This window comes from Lolium rigidum, chromosome 2 (genome assembly GCF_022539505.1).
Source record: "Lolium rigidum isolate FL_2022 chromosome 2, APGP_CSIRO_Lrig_0.1, whole genome shotgun sequence".
NCBI lineage: Eukaryota > Viridiplantae > Streptophyta > Magnoliopsida > Poales > Poaceae > Lolium > Lolium rigidum.
Window position 1 is genome coordinate 253,131,974 of NC_061509.1, and position 8,975 is coordinate 253,140,948.

The window sequence follows — 8,975 nt, forward strand, 5'->3', positions numbered from 1 at the left end:
AGATGTAAAGGCATCCAGGTGAGTTATATTCTCACGGCTTCTCTTATGTTGTTTTTCCTCATTTTGTTTTGCAATTGCAGTATCTTCATCTTTGATGGCTTTATATTGGAAAAAGCATGCCTCTTTTTTACATATCGGACCTGGGTTGCTAACCAATCTGTTAGATATAGACACATCATTTTATATGAGATGGTTCATCCTCTGTTGGCTCTGTTTGTTAGTTGCATCATCAGCATGCCTGTTGCCAGTGCATCCATGACAACGGCCATATTAAATCTTCCTTTGGTATATCACTTTGTTGAAAAAATGAAGTTTCTTCTTCATTTTTCTACCTCGTGTTGTTCAGCAGCAGTAGTAAAAATGATCTATTCTTGCTGTAGATTTGTATGAAATTCATTCTACACATGATATATGAGAACTATTGCTTTGTTTGCACCTGGTGCTTGAATTGAGGTTTATTTTGTCTTCCTAATGATATGGAAGGTGGTCAGGTTTCATCCCCGCTAATTGTAGGTGGATCAATTTGTACTTAACCAAGTAGAGCTCAAAACCGCATCATTTTATGACACCTCGGCTTGTACTTCAACCACCTGGAGAATTTCTCACTGCGCTCTACCACCATAGCCTGATAGTAGAGGTTCATATCTCTGTTATAGCTTTAGCAGCAAAAGAGCTCTGAAGTGTTGAAGTGCTCCGAATTGTATTCAAACTAAAAGAGATGTGATGCACAGTTTGTCAGTAACTTGTGTGATCTTCGACAGTGTGACCTTAGTATGAAGAAATTTTTGGATGAACGAAAGATGAATTATTCAGATAGCAATCTACAGTTTGGCGTGGTATGCAACATTTGATTTATTTGATGACTCCCACACATTTTGCAGGTTCAGGGGCCACCTGTGCCACACAGATGTTGTGCCTTCACATATTGACTATCTAACTCCAAATTATTAAATAGTTAAGTGGTGTATTCTTTCTGTACTTAGGTCAATAAACAACAATTCTTGCTGTTGTTGCATTCTGCTGATAAATTTAGTTGATACATGTTTTTCTTTATACACTTTCTCTTTTTACAAATTCTTTCGTATTCTAAGTCAATCCTTACACTGGTCTAGGTAGTATTACTGAAATAATTTAGAGTATTGACCTATTACTCTATGATCAATGTATTATTGGCAGGTAACTCAGAATGTACTAGAACACTTCTGAGTTTGAAGAACTGAGGTTCTATATAATTTTGAGGGGTATATCGAAGATGTTGCCTTAGGACCCAAACCCACTGATGGTCCTCTGTGCCGCCACGACCTCCTTTCTATGTTTTAGCGGAAGGTGTGTGGGTTGCCACTCGGACCGGCCTTTTTTATCTTCTCTGGTTGGTGGCTATGGGTATAGATACATGGAGCTCTGGCCATGGAGGCTATTTAGTGACTAGATACATGAGGCGACAACGAGGCTTGCCATGTCCAGGTTGTTCTTTCTCCCATCCCTTCATTCATCTTTGAACTCAATTCATAGGTGTGATCAAGATGTGAGTTGACCCTTCATGTGTTATGTGTTCTCTGTTTGTTTGGTGACTAGGGAAACATGACATTCAGGTCAACAAGGAGCACGGTATGTTCATTCTGATGGCAAAAGAGATGGATCCCTGATTTATTAAACTAAATGTGTGTACTCTTATATAGATTAAGAGGTACAATGTTGTTACACGGCTTGCTTTTTTACTAGAAACCAGTTTTATTGTCATGTTTAATTGTGCGTCACTCTTTTTGGAAATAGTTGCAACTATAAATTCTGGTGGGCTTCTATTTCTCCGTTGATGGATCTACAGGTTAAATTACTTACTCCCCTATTGTTTTTTTGGTTGGTATTCATAGTTTGTGCCCCGAGTTGGGAAAACAATTTGTTTGTGTACCCGTGCATACTAGAGTGCTTCAGAATCTACTACATTTCTTGATTTTAACGTTTTTCCGTACACAACAGTAGATTTCGTGCCTTTCTAAGCAGCATTTTTGATGTGTTACTAGGTTTGTTAGGAGCCTCATGTGCTATTTATAGGTTAACATGCCCTTTGCCTGGTTGACCTGCTTTTCCTTGTGTGTCCTACTGCGGAATCATTTTCGGGTTTGTCATGTTCATGGAGGAGGTCAGCCAACTCATCGTCTTTGTACTCGCTTTCTCATGCCATTAAGGTACCTTATGTTGCTTTTGTCCTCAGTTCTTCCAACGTTATGTGATTTTCCTCCTAGAATAATATGTAGAGAAGAAAGACAGAAAGTATTATAGCAAATGTAAACGTCAACTTTCTTTAAGAGTTTAAGTTACTTTATAGATACTGGAGAACCTAACTTAAAATCTACAGTAAATTCTTCAGGTTTCTAGGGAGAACGCTTACCACACATGAACAAATTAAAAGGGGAGAGGGGTATAAGAATTGTTCATATACTATTGGATTAAACATGTGGGGGACTTTAAAAAATCAGGGTCTACAAACAGAGAAGCAGCATATAGGATCTTACTGCAAGTCTGGTATACCATGAAAGCATGGGAGCTGGGTAATAGCCTTTTTGTCTTCACGGTGTAAAACATATCTGGCCATTTCTTAATACAAAACTAGATCATTTTCTCGAGGTAACTCTATTATTATATATTTATTTTGTATGATGTGTAGCTGATTGTGCGAAAGAACAGGGCTTGTGAATACATTTAAATATTTGATGCATCATCTCATATCAACCATTTGTTGATGGAGAAATGTTGATATAACTGTATATGATGAATAGGAATGAGACATGTCGTATAAGATTATACCCCAGCGATTAACTGATCTGCCATGTTAGTCCACTTATTATGATCTTAAATTTTGAATTTTGACCTGACACCTTCCTAAAATATCTTTGTACAACCTACTGGAGTCCATGTTTTTATTTAATACAATGGGGAGCATAGTTCACTTATTCACGGGGCTTGATCCTTAGAACTTCTGTATTAGTAAGAATGTTTTGTATTATCTTCTTTTATTATTTCTGAGTTCCGATATTAGTTTTCGGCAGACCAAAACAATTCACATACATTGGAAATTTATGAAGATAAGAATGGCAAGTATAAGCTATATGTACAGAACATCCATTTGACAAAATTTCCATGCTTGGCCCTATGAACAGATGGAATGTACAACACCTCAAGTGAGCTTCTTGTCTTCTTAATTAGTCCAGATCCAGGTGTGAATCGTTGCTGAGTACCCTGATTTAAATGTGTGCCTCCATTTCACTCTACTTTGCCCAGTACCTTGACTTTGTTTGAAAACATGTGGGCAATTTCTATTATTCATGAAGTTTTTGTCTAACTCTCGACTTTATGTTTTACCGCATCTTTCTAGGTGTGGTTCTGCTACCAGAAAAACCGTACAGGCCGGTTATTTGGTATGTTCAAGTGTTGCCCATGGTTCAGGTAAAACACTATTTCTCCATCTTTGTGTCTTCTGCCCTTGTTTCTGGTAAGGGTGCATCAGTGTGCAATAGATTAGTTCAGAGCGTGTGGCACCATATTTGTTTCGGTTGTATTCATGATTGATCAGTGGTTGGTTCATTGCTACATGTTCGAATTTTATGCTAAAATATTAAAGCATGGGTCTTCTTATATGATATTTTTACCAGTAACTTTACCTTGCTTCAGTTATTTGCAATATGTATCTTATTTTGATGTACATTCTTAAACAGAAAATCACATGATTACAAATCTTTCATTCTCTAGTTCAGGAAGAGGGTCTGATCAAAGGTCTGGAGCAGCTCAAATCCTATATTATTTCTTATTACAAAGGTCTGTTTGGCGATCCTAAGGAATCGGATGTGTCCATGGATGAATCTAGGACAGAGGATATTCCTCAAGTGACCCCAGAAGAAAATGCTATTCTAGTGGCCTCTTATTATGAGGAAGTTTAGGGGGTTCTTAATTCTAGCATGAACCTCCTCGTTGAGCAGCCGCCTGAGCACGCGCGGTAAGGCACCACCCTGTTGTGCCAGCAGCCAACTCCGGCGTGTCAGCTTAGTTATCCTCATCAAGCCACAACCTTGATGTCTAGCTTCCCAACTGGTAGACGGTTCCCTTTCCCCCGGATAAATGAAGAAGAGAGAAGTCAGTTGATTCTTCCGAAGAACCGGAAGCGAATCGCAACGACCCGAAGGGATCTGCAAGAGGAATTGAAGCGAGGGGTCTATCTCATCGTAAAGAGAAGAGGACAGCTTGAACGGAGGGTAGGCTCGGGAGCGGAAGAGTTATTAACGGAGAGAGGCAAACCTTTCAGGTTATTTTGTTTTCAATTTCCTTTTCTTCAGCTGCTCTAGTTCGAGGAGGTAGTTAGTAGTTTCTGTTCTGCTTTCGGAAGCAAGTCGGAAGGGGAGCCAGGTTGGAGTATATCTTTGTTAGAGCCCCTTGATAGGGGTTGGGGTAGATCAAGCCCTATGATTTAAGGGAGTATATTATCATTCGGAGCCCCTTGATAGGGGTTGGGGTAGATAAGCCTTCGTCTAAGAAAGCGGTCTTTCTGATGGAACACAATAAGGCAGCATGACCGGATGGTTTCTCGACTGGGATATAGTAAAGGTTTACTTATTGGAGTTGTTTGCTAAGATCCATGCGGGACAGCTGGGTCTATTCCGTATCAACTTCGGTGAAATCATTATTTTACCAAAAGTTATCGATGAAGAACGGATTTAGCAATACAGACTCGTATGTCTACTAAATGTTTTTTAAAATTTTCACAAAAGTAGCTACTATTAGACTTAATTCAGTGGCAGATCATGTGGTGCGCCCTTCTAAGACGGCTTTCATGCAAGGTAGATACATCCTAGATGGGGTTGTCACTTTGCATGAAACAATCCATGAGATGCATCGTAAAAAGTTGAATGGGGTCATACTCAAAATCGATTTTGAAAAAGCCTATGATAAAGTTAAATCGTCTTTTCTTCAACAAACGCTCTGGATGAAAGAATTTTCTGATGAGTGGCGTGCTTTAATTAATAACTCCGTTCTCGGTGGTAGTGTTGCCATAAAAGTCAATGTGACATTGGTAAATATACTTCCAAATGAAAACGAGGTTGAGGCAAGGTGATCCTCTTTTCCCAATGCTTTTTCACATTGTGACGGATATGCTTGCAATTATAATTGAGTGCACTAAGTTTGATAGCCAAATTGAAGGTGTGGTTCTCCACATGGTTGATGGCAGCTTATCTATCCTTTTTGTTTTGGCAATGCCATGGACGATGCCAAACTTTACGCCGAGTTATTCAGATGTGGGATTGGTTTTTTCCCAATTAGCTATCTTGGTATTTCGATACATCATCGGAGACTAACGCTGGCTAAATGGAAAATAGTTGAAGAACGGCTTCAGAAGCGTCTTAGTAGTTGGAAAGGAAAACTGCTATCCCTTGGGGGAAGATTAGTTCTCATAAATTCAGTACTCACTAATATGGTACTGTATATGATTTCGTTCTTTGAGTTACCAAAAGGAGACTTGCACAGATTAGATTACTTTCGATCAAGATTCTTTTGGCAAGTGGATAATGAGAACAAAAAAGTACCGGTTGACAAAATGGAGTGTTGTATTTCATCCAAAAGATCAAGGTGGACTTGGTGTTCATGATCTGGAAGTTAAAAACAGGGACTTGCTAGAAAAATGGATGGCCAAGTTGTTAACGGAGGATTGTGTATGGAAACAACTTGTGCGGAACAAGTATGTAGGCTCAAAGGCGATTTCCCAGTTCATTTGGAAACCGGGTGACTCGCACTTCTGGGCTGGCATTACGGCAACAAAAAAGCACATTTTCCCATTTGGTTCCTTCTCCATTAGGAATGGGGTGGAGATATGGTTTTGGGAGGATCGATGGTTGGAAACAACCACTATTCGTGAACATTATCCAGCCTTGTACAATATTGTCCGTTATAAGGAGGACATCTTACAAAAGTTAATGGAATCTCATCCCCCCTCGGTAACGTTCAGACGCGACCTTATTGGCCCCCGACTAAACTCTTGGAATGAACTGCTTCAGTGGCTAGATTCAATACAGTTGCCTCTAGGGACCAATGAATTCCGGTGGAGTCTTACCAACAATGGTGTACGCTCGGTAGGTTCTATGTACAAAGCCCTTTGCATTCCTACTCAAACGGTCGTAAATAAAAAAATCCATCTGGAAGATGACGATACCGCTGAAAAAAGAGGTCTTTGCATGGTATCTTCGTCGAGGTGTGATTCTTACTAAAGATAACCTTGCAAAACGCAACTGGCAGGGTTGTAAGAAATGTGTATTCTGTCACGAAGAAGAGACAAGAAAACATTTTTCTTTAATTGTCGGGTTGCTAATATGGTCTATCATTCAGATAGGATCTATCATGTATCCACCCCGTAGTATTGCTAACATTTTTGGAAATTGGCTAAATGGGGTGGAGTCCAGTTATACAATGATTATCCGAGTGGGACCGATTGCAGTTGTATGGTTGCTTTGGGTATGTAGAAATGACAAGTTAATGACAAAAATTGTTCTATTATGCAGGTTATTTAGAGGTTTACAACTATGCTCCGTTCATGGTCGCCGCTTCAACGCTTAGAGGATCGAGACCTATTTATGGAGGTGTCTACACGATTGGAGAATAGGGCCAAGGATTTTATTTCCCAACATGGGTGGCTGCATAGCCGTAGGATAGAAGCCAATGAAGCTGTGGACTAGTTGGCTTTTTCTCCTTTTGTTCTTTGTGTAGTACTTTTAGTTGGATACTTGATTCTTAAACGGCTATGTGCATCTTAACTATGCAGAGGCTGGGTGTAATGCTTGAAACTTCGAGTAATAAAGCGTCCTTTTATCGAAAAAATGCACAAGATAGCATCACCAATGTGTTTCCTCTTTTGTGGCACATCAGGAGATTCTTCAACAACCAGAGTGTTTTGTTCTTTAGCAGATTCACCTCCTATCCTAGCACCTTCACCATCTTTTGAATATATAGCCTCAATTTCACTGCAGTTATGCACTACCTTGGTCCTATAGGCGCGTGCATCTTTGTTAACCTGTACAATACACACAAATTAGATGATAGTGAAGTTGCAAAACTATACCAGAAACAAATTTTAGAGTTAATTAAAATACCTCCACATAACAAGTCCACACTTTATCGCTATCGATTGACCCCTTGTTGGTTTCCCAATCCCAGGCAAAGCCACTCTGAGCAAGCATCATGCTTAGTTTTCCACACCCAAACACAGTATTAGGTTCTTGTTATTTGATGTACAAGTTTTACAAACTTTGAGTGTTTTGTTTTGTGTCAGGTATAAGACAACCACTACTAGCTTCTTCGAGAAAATTGCAAAAAACCACTTCAGGCATGTGTAACAAAAAACCACCACTTTACGTTCAGAGTTTCAAAAAATCACCACCCTAGCTAGAGGTTACACATAACAGATAGCACTAATTCGTGTCTAACAGCGGTTTAATGGCAAAACTGACATCTGGGTCCCGCTATCAGGATGACGGGCCATGTGCACTTTGCAAAAAAGCCCTTCGTACGTTGTAAATTTTAATTTTGTGGGCCACTTTTTCTTACTTTTCTTCTCACTTCCTTTTCTTATTTTTTTCTTAACCCACTCCATTTTCGATGCCACCCCTCCTGGCACGGATGGGCTATTCCCCATCAGGCCACGACCCATGGCCGCGCGCTGCCGTCTACCTGCATTCGTGTGGGCCGTCTGCCGTTGGATGTCAGTTTCGCCTCGTTCCGCCTAGCCGGCCTCAACTCGGCAGCCGCCCCTGCTAGGTTAGGACTCGCCCACCAGCTCGGCCGCCCCTCGCCACCACCGCCATTCCTAGTCGGAGGGGAAGAGCATGTTGCGCTCGTAGGTGTCAGAGGATACCGAGATGGGGAGTGGAGGGTATGGGCAGGGAGGCCGCGTGCTGGAGCGGGTCGGTGGCCGCGTCCATGGAGAACGGCCATAGTTCGCCAGTGATGACGCGTAAAGCACACGCTCGTTGGGAACCCCAAGTGGAAGGTGTGATGCGTACAGCAGCAAGTTTCCCTCAGTAAGAAACCAAGGTTTATCGAACCAGTAGGAGTCAAGAAGCACGTTGAAGGTTGATGGCGGCGGGATGTAGTGCGGCGCAACACCAGGGATTCCGGCGCCAACGTGGAACCTGCACAACACAACCAAAGTACTTTGCCCCAACGAAACGAGTGAGGTTGTCAATCTCACCGGCTTGCTGTAACAAAGGATTAACCGTATTGTGTGGAAGATGATTGTTTGCAGAAAACAATGAGAACAGGTATTGCAGTAGATTGTATTTCGAGTAAAGAGAATTGGACCGGGGTCCACAGTTCACTAGAGGAGTCTCTCCCATAAGAAAAACAGCATGTTGGGTGAACAAATTACAGCTTGGGCAATTGACAAATAAAGAGAGCATGACCATGCACATACATATCATGATGAGTATTGTGAGATTTAATTGGGCATTACGACAAAGTACATAGACCGCCATCCAACCGCATCTATGCCTAAAAAGTCCACCTTCGAGGTTATCATCCGAACCCCTCCAGTATTAAGTTGCTAACAACGGACAATTGCATTAAGTATTGCGCGTAATGTAACTAGTGACTACATCCTTGAACATAGCACTAATGTTTTATCCCTAGTGGCAACAAGCACATCCATAACCTTAGTGGTTCTTGTCACTCCTCCGCATTCACGGAGGCATGAACCCACTATCGAGCATAAATACTCCCTCTTGGAGTTACTAGCATCAACTTGGCAGAGCATCTACTAATAACAGAGAGCATGCAAGATCATAAACAACACATAGACATAGCTTTGATAATCAACATAACAAGTATTCTCTATTCATCGGATCCCAACAAACGCAACATATAGAATTACAGATAGATGATCTTGATCATGTTAGGCAGCTCACAAGATCCGACAATGATAGCACAATGGGGAGAAGACA

General features: G+C 41.0%; 1 long non-coding RNA gene across 1 annotated transcript; it reads left to right on the forward strand.

Moving 5' to 3' along the window:
* The first annotated feature begins 1,323 nt into the window (after positions 1-1,323).
* Positions 1,324-1,818, forward strand: LOC124688558. Its single transcript, XR_006998558.1, has 3 exons — positions 1,324-1,464; positions 1,576-1,687; positions 1,774-1,818. It is a non-coding gene; the product is annotated as an uncharacterized LOC124688558 (long non-coding RNA).
* The last annotated feature ends 7,157 nt before the right edge of the window (positions 1,819-8,975 follow it).